We start from the raw sequence: 15,811 nt of genomic DNA on the forward strand, positions 1-15,811 counted from the left end.
AAGGCTTGTATCACTTTTCTAATTATTTTGTCAATGCTTTCTTCCCTAGAAACAAATCCCAGCTGCCTGTCTTTGCTGCTCACAAAGTCCAGTACTGGCCCCATTACCCCAGCAATGGAACAAGCAGCTGACAAAGTGCTTGCCTGAATGATAGAGGAAATATTTTCACGTATCGCAGCTCACCCGTGGTTAGGGTCCAGAGAGTTATTGCCTCCTTTATGAGTTCTCCTTCTTCCTACTCCCATTCTTGTGACGACCATACTTCATCTTCATTCTCTTCTTCCATTTCTGGAGAACCTGGCAGTCCATGGCTTGGACAGATGTACTCTCAATGGGTAAAAACTTGGCAGGATGGCTGGGCCCAGAGATTGGTCGTGAATGGAGTTAAATGCAGCTGGCAACCAGTCACAAGCAGTGCTCCTCAGAACACATGGTTGGACTAGATGACCTTAATGATTCTATGATTCCTATCTTAGTAGAAATTTCTCTTTATTTTAAACAAGCTGACTTTCACAGTTGTTGTTTTGTTTTCTGTATAGGAGCAACTGATATTGGCACAGGTTGATCCTCTGGTTCAGGTGCAAAGCCTGTCAAGGAACTGGGGCAGCAGCAGGGCTGTGGTAGTAGCTGAAGCAACCTCGGGGACTATCACAGTAGCTGAAGCAACTGTATGGTCTGTCGTGGGGGTTGGAGCAGACCCAGATGCATTTTCTTCCTTCTGAGGGTACTGAATGGTGCTGGTTTCTGTTTAATAGACACAGTCCAAACCCCAGCACAGTGCAGTGAGCTGTGAATAACTGGCAGTTCCAGGATTGGGGCATACCTTTTAAGATATTTTATCATATTTTTAGGATTTTGCACTTGTTCAAGGGTAAAGTCCAAGGTGCAAATGTGAAATTTGGTCCTTCAAGCCTCACCACTAGTAAGAATCCTGCTTTAGAGTAAATCTCTGGATGGTATTTTAAGTAGATTTTTAACCATAAATAAAAACAGGAACAAATGCACAATAGTAATAATAGGCAATAATACTATTACTAATATATATAACATACATATATACATGTGTATGTATAGAATGTATGTATAATATATATACAACAGCTGCTCTGAAATCCTCCCATGTTATTATGTTGGCCCACGATGTCAGAGGCAGATGATGGTGGTGTGGCAGTAGGGGCTGAACCTTCCCATCAACATTCCATAACATTTTGCTGCTGTGCGACAGATGGCAGCAGATGGGCAGTCTGTTACAATGTCATCTGACGTGGAAGTGTGGGTGGAGTAAAGGTGTGGAATCAAATTCCTCTATGTGGAAAAAAAGGTACCCATTAACATTCATTGACATTTGTTGAACGTTTATAGAGACCAAATAGTGGACGTGAGCACAGTGAGGCAGTGAATGATGTGTTTCAGCAGTGGTGACATCAATAGTGAGCCACCTCTGCTGATGCACATTTTTCCCAGCACAACAATGTATATTTGGGACAAAAAAAAAGTATTAGTCAATGCAAAGTAAATATGTTTTCCACCCCCTTCCTCCTCCACATATTTAAATAGTTAAAGGTTTGTTTTTTTTTTTTTTTTTTTTAAATCTTTGAATTATATTGGGGAATAATAAAACTAGTTACTTCTCTTTTTTCCTTTTTGTTTCTTCTTCTTCTTTTTTTTTTTTTTCCAGTTCAGCACCATTTACCTTCAAAACGCACAACATAACCAGAATCATCTCACCTCTATGTGTGCCTACATGGGAGCAATTCCACTGCAAAAGCTTAACAGAGTTCTTCCATGTATCTTGTTTTCAACAGGCCTTCAGCATGTTGTCCATGATTTTAAAGAGTAAAGATCTATTCTCTTACCTTGTACTCCAGGACAGCAAAATGGAAACATTGTATTAACAAATAAAATTTATATTCTACTCAGTTTCACTGCTCAGTTTTTAGAATTTTAGAGTCTTTATCAAAATATGAACAAAAACTTTTGAAGAGCTGGGATCTGTGACCCTAGCTCAAGAAAAATGCATCAAGTAAATAAAGTAAAAGGAAGCTAGGAACTGGGGAAAGAGGCTGTTAAATTTACCAGGTATTGTAAAAACTATTTCCAAATAAACCCAATGAGACACCACAGGGGTATTTCATGTCTGCATATCCAAGGTTAGGGTCTCTCTCTCTCTGAGAGAGCTCAGGCTTTTCATCCTGGAGAAGAGAAGGCTCCGGGACAATCTTATAGTGGCCTTCCAGTACCTGAAGGGGGCCTACAGGAAAGCTGGGGAGGGACTTTTTATAAGAGCAGGTAGCAACAGGATTAGGAGAAATGGATTTAAACTGGAAGAGGGTAGATTTAGACTAGATATTAGGAAGAAATTCTTTACTGTGAGGGTGGTGAGACACTCCACACAGGTTGTGGAGGCCCCCTCCCTGGAAGCATTCAAGGCCAGGCTGGATGGGGCTTTGAGCAACCTGGTCTAGAGGATGTGTCCCTGCCTATAGCAGGTTGGAACTAGATGATCTTAAAGGTCCCTTCCAACCCAAACCATTCTGTAATTCTATGAAACCTAGAAGTATATATTTACAAACAAAATCTATGTGTGTATTTCTCTCTTTTCAGTCTCCTCTTTGGATGATGCACTTGGGAAAGAGATGACTAGTATGTACTCCAATTTCAAAACAAGACAGCAATCCTGCTAATTAGATTGCATATGTCATAAGAACAGTTATTAAAGAGCCCAGAAGCTCACAGCATCTTCTGCCATTAGCAGAAAATAACTAGTGAGATTATATCTTTCCCTAATAAATTTCAGTTAAAACTTGATTTTAATTGGAAAACCCAGGAGAATTAGGTCCAATTCATTCTTGTTCTGCATGTGGTCGAGCTGATAACAATCCAAGAAAAGAAATAAGTCTGAACAAAGGACTACACAATAAACATAAGTGCAGTCAGCTCTGGGTTATCCATGGTTAGATTACCGGTAGCTAGTGCCACAAATAAGCAAGGTGTACTATGCCCTCAGGCTCTGCTCTCCATATTACTTCTTACTCAGACATTGTTCTGGACAGAAATCAGTTTAAAAGCTCTTCTTTTTCCCCTGACACTGGTATAACAAATAAGTATTTTTAGCCTAATTTACATACACTTTGTATGATCTATGCCTCTGATTTTACAAAGCTTTCTCCATTTCAACCTCAACCATGTTCTCTAGAATGATTGAGTCAACTGATTCTTTTTTGGCATTGTTTTAATTAACTTTTATTTACAGTCCATTAGAAAATGGCTTCAGACTGAGTATATGAGAATCTCTTTCTCAGTCCTAGTTGCCATCCACATTAGTTTTTCTGAAAGTTGACAGGAGCATTCTGTGCTACTCACGAAAACAGAGGAGAGAGCTGAATTTGCTGTGTTGCTGGTGTAGGATTACTGTGCATTTTGAACTTCTTGGTCTCTGTACATTAAGGCTAAATCCATTCTGGTTAAAGAAGGTAAATCATCATAAACAAGAGAAACAGGGTCTCTGTGAATAGTTTTTTCTTATTCTGTATCAAAAGCATGCCATAGTTACTCAGTTCCTCATCATTACAAGAAAATGTTGTGAAAATGGATAGCATCAGTGTAGTACACTGCACTAATCTCATCAAATCTGCTGAGAAGAACAGAAAAGAAAAGTTGATAGCTGGCTGCCACTGCCAAAGAGATTCATTCCAGAGGCTGCATATTTGGATCCTGCAGCTGCCAAGCTTGTAGTGACTGACTGCTTCCAATCAAGTAGTACTCAAAGGTGAAGTAACAGAAGCAGTACCACCTCACTTTGATTCATGATATGGAAAAAATACAGCTAATATTTACTAGGGTATTTTTTTTTCTGTTTTCTCAGTATCCCTAAGATGTAAATTTTTTACTAACATGAGAATATCTAAACATCTTAAACATCTAGAATTCAGAAGGATGAAGAATTTTTTTTCTTTTTTTTTTCTAGGCCATTTTCAGTTAGAAGAAAAAAGGAATCCTCATTACCTGTCTGACTGACACAACTCCATTGCTAGAGATGGAATGAACATGTTTCTCTCCTCTTCCCCCTTGCTTTTGTTCATTTCCATATACCTAGAAATACACTAATGAAACCTCATGCATTTCCAATTAAAAATTGACGTTAAGCAGCAAAAGTTATTAGCTAAAATTTAAGTAAAATTAAAAAATTATTTAGTTCCTTTAATTTCCATTAAATAAAAATCTAATGCAAAAGAAACAAAACAAGTTTGTGAAAACTAGTTGATTACTAGTTTCCATAGAGTAACTTCTGCTTTGTAACTGTTATAAAAATTGACTCAAACCATCAGAAATATCTGGCAACATTTTGTAGCATAGACTTTGCACATTGGGGTTGGAAGCAGGGCGTTGGAAGGGATGTCAAAGATCTTGGAGTCCAATCCACTGCTAAAGTAGGTTCCCTACAGTAGGTCACACAGGTAGGTGTCCAGGCAGGTCTTGAATATCTCCAAAAAAGGAGACTCCACAACCTCCCTGGGCAACCTGTTCCAGTGCTCCGTCACACCATAAAGAAGTTCTTCTGCATGTTTGTATGGAACATCCTGTGTACAAATTTTAGGCCATTACTCCTTGTCTTATTCCTACACAAAGCCGAGAAGAGCCTGGCCTCATCCATTTGCCTCTGATCTCTCTTTAGGTATTTATAAACATTAATCAAATACTCCCTCAGTCTGCTTTTCCCAAGGCTGAACAGACTTGGGTTACTCAGCCTTTCCTGATACAGGTGATGCTCCAAACCCTTAATCGTCTTTGTGGCCCTCCACTGGACTCCTTCTAGGAGATCTCCTTCTTTTCTAAACTGGGGAGCCCAGAACTGGACACAGTTGGCCTCACCAGGGCAGAGGAGAGGCGGAGGATCACTTCCCTTGACCTGTTGACAGTGCTCTTTTTAATGCACCCCAGGATCCCATTGGCCTTCTTGGCCACAAGGGCGCACTGCTGGCTCATGGCCAACCTGTTGTCCACCAGAACCCCCAGGTCCTTCTCCACAGAGCTCCTCTCCAGCAGGTCATCCCCCTGACCTGTACTGGAGTTATTCCTCCCCAAGTGCAAGACCCTACACTTGGCCTTGTTAAACCTCATCAGGTTCCTCCCTGCTGAACTCTTGAATCTGTCCAGGTCTTGTTGAATGGCAGCACAGCCTTCTGGTGTGACAGCTACTTTTTCCAGCTTTGTATCATCAGCAAACTTGCTGAGGGTGCACTCTATCCCTTCTTCCAAGTACAAGATGAGGATATTGAACAAGACTGGAACCGGCACTGACTGCTGGGGAACACTGCAATTTACAGGCCTCCAATCAGACTTCACTGCTGATGACAACCCTCTGAGCTCTGCCAGCCAGCCAGTTCCCAATCCACCTCACCATCCGCTCACCTATCCCATACTTTCTAAGTTTCATAACGTGGATGTTGTGGGAGACAGTGTTAAACGCCTTGCTGAAGTCAAAGTATACAACATCCACTGCTCTTTCCCCATCTACCCAGCCAGTGATGACATCATAGAAGGCTACCAGGTTGATCAAGCATGATTTCTCCTTGGTGAATTCATGCTGTCTACTCCTGGAAATGGTATCCAGAACAAATTGTTCCATCACCTCTCCCGGAAGAGGTGAGGCTGACTGGCCTATAGTTTCCCAGATCCTCCTTCTTGCCCTTTTTGAAGACTGGAGTGGCATTGGCTATCTTCCAGTCTTCGGACACCTCTCCCATTTGCCAAGACCTTTCAAAGATGTTAGAGAGCAATTCAGCAATCACTTCTGCCATTTCTCTCAGCACATGTGGGTGCATACCATTGGGGCCCATGAACTTGTGTGCATTGATTTTGGCTTGATGCTCTCTGACCAGATCCTCCTCAATGAATGGGAAGTCTTCCTTTCCCCAGACTCTCTCTCTTACTTTCAGGATCTGGGCTAGTCTTGAGGGATAGTCTTGGCATTAAAGACTGAAGCAAAGAAGGCATTCAGAATCTCCACCTTCTCGGTGTCTTCTGTTACCAGCGCACCCGCCTCATTTATTAGGGGACCCACACTTTTCCCTAGTATTCCTTTTACTGTTGACATACTTAAAAAAAACCTTTCTTGTTATCCTTGACCTCCTTCTCAAGGTTTAATTCCAAGAGAGTCTTAGCCTTCCCCATTGCACCCCTGCAGGCCCTGACAACAGTCTTATGTTCTTCCCAGATGGATACACCCTTTTTCCACATTTCATGGACCTTCTTTCCTTTTAGTTTATCTGTGAGTTCCTTGTTCATCTACCCAGATCTCCTGCCACCTTTCCTTGATTTCTTACTCTTAGGGATGCACTGATTTGAGCTCAGAAGAAGTGGTGTTAAAGAACCAACCAGCTCTCATGGGCTCCTTACCTTCTAACACTCTAGCCCATGGGATACCTTCAAATAGGTCTTTGAAGAGGTCAAAGTTGGCTCTCCTGAAGCCCAGGGTAGCAATGCTACCTATTGCTTTGCTTCTTCCATACAAGATCTTGAACTCCACCATCTCATGGTCGCTGTATCCCACGCTGCTCCCAACCTTCACATCCCTGGCCAGCTCTTCCTTGTTAGTAAAAACAAAGTCAAGTAGCACACCTCTCCTGATCAGCTCCCCCACCACCTGTGTCAGAAAGTTATTGTCAATGCATTGCAGGAACTGTCTGGACCTTGTATGGCTGGCCATGCTGCTTATCTAACAAATGTCAGGATGGTTAAAGTCCTTCATAAGAACCAATGCTGAGGATCTGTCAACGGTTTACGGGCGTTTGGTCCGGTTCCGTGACAAAGGGGACAGGGGACCCACAGGCCCACACCCCAGGAAAAGGGAAAAGGGTAAGGAGATGGCCCTGAGAGCAAAGAACAGCAACAACAATCTGAGGAGAAACAAACTAATTTACTAAATAAGATATCAGAATGCAAAACAACACACTATAATACAATATAATTACAATTTAAGCTGATAAATCCAATACACAGAGAGAGAATGTCCCAAAATCAAGGTAGGCCTTACTCTACTACCGAAGATAAGACAGCTGGAGAGCGAGGTGCTGCCAAGACGAGAGATGGTGGAAAAAGGGACGAGGTCTCGTGATCTGCAAGTTTTTATACTGTGAGCTTTTATCTTTTCCCTCCGGCTGGAAAATGGTAACAGAGGAGCAAAGTACCGTGGGGAATGTAGTAGTCCTTCTCTTCTGAGAACCAGGCACATTCACTACATGATGTTACGATGTGGAATACAAAGAACCGAAAATCATAAAACCATGACAGGATCACAAGACTACTTCCAGATGTTTGTAAGAAGACCTCATCTGCTTCCTTCTCCAAATGTTTTGTGGAGAATTGCTATTTTTTTTTTTTCTAAATCAAAGAATTTACCTCCAAATATAAATTCACTGTATCTGGAGATTATAAATACATTTTGACTGAAAGATACGTACCTCTGTAAAGTAAATGTACACTCTCAAATATTTGTGTCTTGGAAACTGACAAGTGTTCTTAGTGTTACTGAAATACAGCCATTCTGTTGCATCATTGAAGTTTTCAAGTTAAATGGATATTTTGAAATGAGAGTACAGCTTTCAGTAATATTCTGAAAGATCAGAGGAATCACTAGGTTGGTAAAGGTAGTTGTGAATGGTTACTTGGAACTTACCTAGTCACTAATAATTCTAAGAATTTGTTTAATCTTTCAGTAATGTCAATGTCTGCAAGATCCTACTCAACAGATTACACTTATTGCATCTAGCTGTGTTTGCATTTTTGCAGTGATCTTATTTTACACCATTACATCTACCATGCCCCTACATGCGGAATAATACCTAGCATTTTTAGCATACTTTAGAGGCATTAATTAACCTGTACAATACCAATGCAGATAGCGTATGGATGCAAGTGTTCAAAATGAAGATAATGACATTGACTAGGAAGCACTACAGAGTCCTGATCTAATTTGACGAGGGCTCCATACTAAATCAGTGGCTGTGACAAAAATGCTGAGTATAGACACAAAATTATGGCAATTTAACTTTAAACAAGTAGAAATTTAGAAATATTTTCAGGCTGCTGTATGTACATATGCAGTTTGCATTTCATCTCAATTTATTTCATTTCATTGAACTGATTCCCAATATTCAAGAGCACAGTAATTATGAATCAGCTTTATTCTCACCACAAACAGTTGAGGTGGGGAATTGTTATCCTTATTTAAGAATAAATGTGGATAAACTATATGATGTCATAGAATCATAGAATTAGTTAGGTTGGAAAAGACCTACAAGTCATCCAGTCCAACCATCCACCTACCACCAATAATCCCACTAAACCATGTCTCTCAACACAACATCTAAACGTTTCTTGACCACCTCCAGGGACAATGACTCAACCACCTCCCTGGGCAGCCCATTCCAGCACCTGACCACTCTTTCAGAAAAGTAGTATTTCCTAATGTCCAGCCTAAATCTACCCTGGCGCAACTTGAGGCCATTCCCCCTCGTCCTGTCACTAGTTACATGAGAGAAGAGGCTGACCCCCAGCTCACTACAACCTCCCTTCAGGTAGTTATAGAGAGCAAAGAGGTCTCCCCTGAGTCTCCTCTTCTCCAGGCTGAACAATCCCAGCTTCCTCAGCCGCTCCTCATAAGGCCTGTGCTCCAGACCCCTCACCAGCTTCGTCACCCTCCTCTGAACACGCTCCAGGTCCTCAATGTCTTTCTTGCAGTGAGGGGCCCAAAACTAGACACAGTACTCGAGGTGGGGCCTCACCAGGGCTGAGTACAGAGGGACAATGACTTCCCTACTCCTACTGGCAACACTACTTCTGATATAAGCCAGGATGCCATTGGCCTTCTTCACCACCTGGGCACACTGCTGGCTCATGCTCAGCTGAGCATTGACCAATATCACCAGGTCCGTTTCCTCTACACAACTTCCAGCCACTCTGCCCGAAGCCTGTAGCATTGCCTGGGGTTGTTGTGGCCAAAGTAACTGTGAAACCTCTAGCCAAGGTTCCTCAGATATTTCTAAAACATTAATATCAATAAAGACATCTTGATTTTGGGACCAAGTATCCCGAAAAAGTAGACCAATACTGTCTCAGATATCATCTTTCAGTTCTCAGTATTCATACTGAAAGTCATAATTGTGCCAGTTCCGACTGCTTTCTTTATCTCCTACCAGACATTTATTTTTCCTACATAAATGATATGACCTTATCAAAATTCGAAGAACATGAGGAAGTCAACATTTAGAATCACCACCAGTTGTTCCTATTTGGTTCAAAACCGAGAAAGACATCCTCCAGGGGATCAGTCACCGTATTTTTTTAACGTACTATAGAGAAGAAAGATCTCTGCTGGAGGCATTTCTGGTCCTGTCTTCACTCATGGTTATATATGCAGTTGACATTCATTCACAAATAAAATACTACTGGCAATAGCTTGACACCAAATATTTTCAGCTACTTTTCCCAACAACATAGCATGAAGCAAAATGTAGCTAATCAGTCTCCATGGTTTCTTGTCTGCTTCAAAGGCCATCTGCCTGACACACTTGATTAACAGCAATTCTTCCCTGTATCAATATTTTGTTCTTCCTTTCTAATGCTTGTTAGAGACAGCATCCTTCCTGCTGCAGGCAAATGAGAAAAACAGGGATTATTTTGGAGAGGTGACACTGAAGAAGAAAGTTGAAACCCATGCGCTCATTTCATCATTGCCTGATTTAGATTATTGTATTCTGCAACATGAAGACCATCACCTATCTTCACAGACTCTGAAGCAGTTCTCACTGCACATCTGTACCAGAGCAGTATTAAGCTCAGTGATGTAGTTCCAAATGGCTTTAACAAAAAGGTTGTCATTTTCCATTTTTGTTTCATTTCTTATATTGTTGATTTTACTACATTGCCCCCAAAATTACATCTTAAACTATGTTTATGATGAGAAGAATGACTGTAAAAATGTTGTATATGAAAAAGAACTGCTTCATTTTTGCACCGAATTACATATGCTTTGTTATTCTTGAACATAAACAGAATCTTTTCCTCTATATTTAACAGAAACTGATGCAGACATGACATGATAAGCTTGTTTCTTTCATAATCCATGTATTATCATAACAATTGCTTTTTAACTGTTGAGGACCTTTATTTAATACAGATAATGCAATTAAATTAGAGCAAAAACCAATTTATTCTTCAATTCTCTTTACAGGCACATTTTCTTTTTTCAAGTAGCCAGTCATCATTGGCTACAAATGATATACATATTAAACAGTAAAATATTATCTTCTGCTCTGTGAGAAATGTGTAGAGATGCAGCTGATTTCAAACATAGAATGGATCTCACTTAAAAAGTGGTAGAAGGACTGTTTTCATCATGTTGCTTATGAGAGCAAACTCCATATTTAGAAGGGTTTGGTGAGGACTGCTTAGAACATCCAATTATCCTTTAAAGTCTCTTTATATAACTGTGCTTGTGGTGAACAAAGAGAACCTCTGTGCACTCCAAATACATGTATTACATTAAATCAGCTCCAGAGAGCTGACTTATTACTTCTTGTTGCGCAGCAGTGACTTCAGACAGCAGTACATAAAACCAAAATGGAGTATCAATGGCTTTGCTGTAGCAATGCTCCACAAGCTGTTGTGCAATATTCCTATCCCGTTTCTTTGACAAAGCAGGGAGCTTAGACTGGCTCACAAGAACATCTAATCTGAAACAGATTTCCTTACTGTTCAACACTCATTGTAGAATGAGCTCACAAGAAAATTACTCATTAGTTCCAGCAACCTGCTTTTATTTTTATTTCTGTCCCTAGTCACCTTCTTTTCCACCATGTCATTACTCCCTGTAGCAAGTTATGCTGCCTGGAACACACTGCAAGTTTTAGCAATGCCAGCATGACATACCAGAACAACCAAAAGTATAGCTTGAACTTATCATCAGAGCTAACTGTAGCAAGTGACATTCTTGCTGGTATAAAACTTTCCCAAAGTTCAGAGTATCAATCATATTTAGAGAATCAGCACTCGTTATGTTGATGGTTTGTTTGTATTTTTCAAAGCTAAATTTAAAATTTAAAGAAAGAATACTTCCTGGATTTCAGTTATCCCAGTTCTGTCTCCAGTGACAGTTTTTAGGACTTGGGAAGGAATCTGCTGTTTGAACTACACAGAGTCAACTCTATAAACCATTTTTAGAAAGCAGAATGAATAAAAAACCTAGTAAATTTAGGACTGTAAATGCAGAACAATACTTCTCATGCAATTCTTCAATCATTCAGGATTTTAAAATTTGTCCAAAAAAAAGAAGATGAATCTCTAGTGCTAATTCATAACTGTCCAAAACTTTTCTTTTCTTTGTCTGTGGGGAGACTCTTCCAAATTTCAGCAACTGTTCTGGGAATTTTCTGTGTCTTAAAAGTGTTCAGCAGATGGTGCAGAGGATGTGATCTCTGGCTTGATTAGTTAAGGCTTTTACCTTTCAGCAAAACTGTTTAGGTGTGTATTATTACATTTACCTTGAGGCGTGTAAATATCACACCCAGTTCCTTTGCAACCTGAGCCTTAATTGAAAAAGAAATAAAACACCCTTCAAGAAGGAAGAGGGCTGGATTTTTACTTGAAATTAATATCTTCAGGGAACTCCACATATAAGTAACTTTCCATTCTCAAGGCAAGTACAGTCTCCATTTGACTATACGTGAATAAAAGCACTCTCGAATCAAAGTAGTTGTTATATTTTGAATTTTTTCCTCTTAAAATGTTTGCAAACCAAGCCTGATGGTAGAATTGAGTTTTGTAATTGTAACCTCTCTCAGTGTACTAAGGAACTGTTTTGGTCTACCAGCTCTCTTGATATGTGCTTAAGAAAAGCATTTATGCAAGCATTTATTCTTGAATCCAGTATTCATTTTGTACAAATGATGATGTGTGTAGTCTCTGTTCCCAGCTGGGAGACTTTTATCTTATGAGCAGAAACAGTGGCAAAGGAAAAAATAAAAAGGAATAATAAGAAAAAAAAAAAAGAAGAAACCTCGAGAGAGAGAGGAGAGAATAAAACCCACTTTAAAAGGAGAGAACAGTCAATAAAACAGTCCAGCAAATTTTTGGTACTTAAAATCTTTTTCCTGTGCATTTTTAAACAAGATGAAGTTTTATATTCGTCTATATACAAGAATGCCAGGTTTAAAAATACTTGATTTCTTTCCCAACAAGAGAAAGATATAAAACAGATTTATTAGCTGCTTAATAGCGTTTATGTTCTCTTTTCTCATCACATTCCAAAGGAATAAATTGGTAATATGAAGATTAGATATAACTAGGGACTTCAACAAAAACAACAGAAAATACCTGTATTTGCCTTGAAATATTTTCAAGAACAGGACAGGTTTCACTTTTACCTCAGCATTACAGAGAAGAATAAATTGTTTGGGTTTTTTTTTTTGTACTCCTTTTTTTTTTATATATTTCTGAGCCTATAGTCAGACACTAATTTATTAGTTGAGCAGTTAAATACGCAGACTAATTTAAGATGTTATAAGCATCTATAAGTTGTGATGAAATAAATGAATTCTCTAAGCACTCAGAACAATTAGTGGTTAACTGTAAGCATCCACACTTATAAATGTTGACCTGATTCCATATGGCAGGTTTAAATACAGCATCAATCACATGTTCTTAAAATATGTACTGAATAATAGATGTCTGCTAAATATATACTAAATACTAGAACACCCACAAAATCTATTCAGTAGACTTTTCTCAGTCTTAAAACTGTTTGATTTTCTCAACATGTGACTACCAGGAAAAAACAAAAACAAAAACAAAAAAACCAAGAACAACATTATTTAGAAGCCACGAACTATGTATGACTATCATTAGAAAGACAGAGTATTTTTTGAGGATTTGAATGTGTGAAAATTAGCAACATGAAAGAAAACAGCAGCACTGCTAGTTTCAGGACAAACAAGTCATGACCCTCTATCCCTAACAATCATGAGAATGGCTTAATTATCTGAAGATAAAATAATGCTTTTCTTGTAGCAGCTTATATTTCTTTATATAATATTTTACACATTTTTTATTAGTCTATATCAAGAATTTTGTATTTCTTTAAGTCATGTTTTCAACCTTCTCTTTTCATTCAGTAGGTCTGAAAATGACGTTAACAAAAATCAAAATAGGGCTATTAATTTTTCTTCTGGTTTTATAATACTATGTAAAAACATTGAATGACAAGTTCTGTCCTACTACTATTAATTCATATGATTTCACTGCATTTGTATGTTTTTTTAAACTGAAGCTCCTGAAAACAGTCTTTACTTTCTTTTTTATTAATATTTGTATGGTGTATTATTCTGATGTGCTATATATATATCTATCTCAGAAATGTGTGTCAAATAGATGAATCTTGGGGGAAAGAGGCAGAAGGGAGCTCGGGTTGAAATATAATTACTTTTATCCTAATGGCAAAAGTTGTTCATTTTAGGAAACACAGTTGTGATTCGAGGTCTGATCCTGTATTATTTTCCCACAGAAAACATTTGATAATAAACAAATTTTGATCACTTAGGTAGAGTGGGAGTAATTTCAAAATGAATTATGTGCACTGGCACAGTTCAGAGGTTTGGCACATAAAGATCAGTAGAAGAATACTCCTCAGATATTAAGGATGCCTTATGAATTTCCCATCCTGATAGTCAGACACAGTAATACACATTTGCACTTTCTCAGTATTTCCTGACATTGATCCCTCAATTTTAGTGATCTGTGCTCCAGACAGAGCTGGGCTGATGAATCTGCCTAGATGCCATTTCGCTGTCACATTCACTGTGAAAGAACCAGTCACTTTTCATTTCTTCTTTTGTTCAGAAATCAAGGGGAAAAATACCTTCAAAGAAGCTGTGAAAGTTGTTGTTCCACTTGTATTTCAAAAGTAACACAAACCACTCCCTGCCAATGCATCTATCATCTCAGTATCACACCAAATGCACATTTGCAGCAGTCAAGCTGTTCTTCCGCTACCGCAATGGCATCAGCTAATTCTGGTCATTCTGTGACACGTGTAGAGATTATGCAAGTTTACTAATGTCTCACCCTTGACTGATATTCTCATCTCACTTCTATTTTCTGTATAGATATACTGTTGGCACAATTCACATCCTACAAGATTTCTCTGGTTGCTTCACTGCATACTAAGGCCACTTATTTTATTAAGGGCTGCTTATCACTGAGTTCTAATTTCCATTGGCTATGAAGACAAGTGTTAAAATTACGCATTTGGAATGTGTGATGGCTGCTGATTTGCTAGTGTGACCTGCAAGAAGAAGAGTTATCAGTTCAATATATTATGGACAAGCATCGCACATAATCAGCACTTTTTCAAGTTAGCTGTAAACCCATATACTATGCTCCTACTTCAAGCAGTTGCTTTTGTTTTGGGCTCCTTTAAGAACCCGAGATCCACTGACCATGCAACAAAATAGAATTTAGTTAGCATGCATGCACAAGTTTCCTTTCTTTCTTTCTTCATTTTTTTTAATTAAGCACTCAGACTTACTTCAAAAGTAGCACAAATATGCAAGTCAACTTTATGATTAATTACTTCAGACTCAAATGCTTTTATTTTTGGTCTTCATGGAGAATCTACAATTTCCACTGAGATTTTTTCAACAACTTTAGCTGTATTTAAAGTTAATGAGCTTTTTCAATTAAAGCTTTAGATATTTAGCCTTTGGATAACATTTAGATGAACCAGGGTGTATCTAATTACATTGGGTGAATTCTTAAAAGGCTCTGCATATATTTCATTCATAGCAAGTACATTTTAAGTTGCAGGCACATACTGGACTTCACTCTAGACCAAGTACAAATCCCTCTTGTGAAAACAGTGTTACCAGTAGGTCTGAGAGGTCAAGGAATGACAGCACCAGGAAATGCCCTTGAGAGCAGGTACAATATTAACTATTCTGAGTGGCAGAAAAATCAGGACTACCATTAGGTTAAAAACAAGACAAGGAAAAGAAGGCTGCATAAAGTGTAAGAACTTCATCTAAACTGAAAAAAGCATGTCAGAACAGAATACTGAAAATTTGCCACTTGCTTACAGAAAACAGCAGTGAAATCAAGAGAGGGATTAAGCTAAAAAATCCTCCACTCTAGTATAAGGAGAGGAAAGAAAAAGATATGTGATTTTCAAACAGTGTCCTTTGGTTCAGACGCACACAGGGAGGAAGTCTGTAGGAGCTGATTTCTGCTTTCCTGTGGGAGTCCTTTGTTTCTAATCACACTTCCAGGCTCCTGAGGAGCAGAAGTCAGCACAAGAGAGAGCCTGACTGGCTCAGCAGAAACTGACACATCAGATTAAGCTGTTGCTTACATTCAGGGTAGCCGTTTCAATGTGTTTTGTATCTTGTGTGACTTTGAAAAGATCACCCACACTGGCCCATCCTTGAAGTCCTGTAAAAGAAGGATGTCATTATTTCCCTGTCTAAAAGGGCAATTGTGAGTATGTGTGCTGAAGCAAAGGGCTGGCCATAAGGAAGGACTGAAATAAACACTTACCTAAGTAAATAATAAACAGCATTAAACTGAACAGTTCCTCTACAGAATGGAATTCTAAGAATTTTAAACCAAGGGATCCTGACCATATATTCCACATAAAGATATGAAGCAGAGAGGCTTGGGAAGGTAAAATCTGAGTTCAGATCTCTACTGCTCTCTCGTACAGTGTAGAAGTGCCTTCACAGAACATCTTTGTAAAAACCCAGCTCAGTTCTATGTTTTA

At 38.9% G+C, this 15,811-nt stretch overlaps 1 long non-coding RNA gene across 1 annotated transcript in view; it reads right to left on the reverse strand.

Annotated features, from left to right (window-relative positions):
• LOC110390128 overlaps nucleotides 3,236-15,811 on the reverse strand; it is a 55,168-nt gene continuing 42,592 nt past the window's right edge. Inside the window, exons 4-5 of the long non-coding RNA XR_002433582.1 lie at nucleotides 4,006-4,092; nucleotides 3,236-3,460 (exon numbers count right to left, since the gene is read on the reverse strand). This is a non-coding gene — a long non-coding RNA (uncharacterized LOC110390128). The remainder of the gene's footprint in view (nucleotides 3,461-4,005; nucleotides 4,093-15,811) is intronic.

Source organism: Numida meleagris, chromosome Z (genome assembly GCF_002078875.1).
Source record: "Numida meleagris isolate 19003 breed g44 Domestic line chromosome Z, NumMel1.0, whole genome shotgun sequence".
Classification (NCBI taxonomy): Eukaryota; Metazoa; Chordata; class Aves; order Galliformes; family Numididae; genus Numida; species Numida meleagris.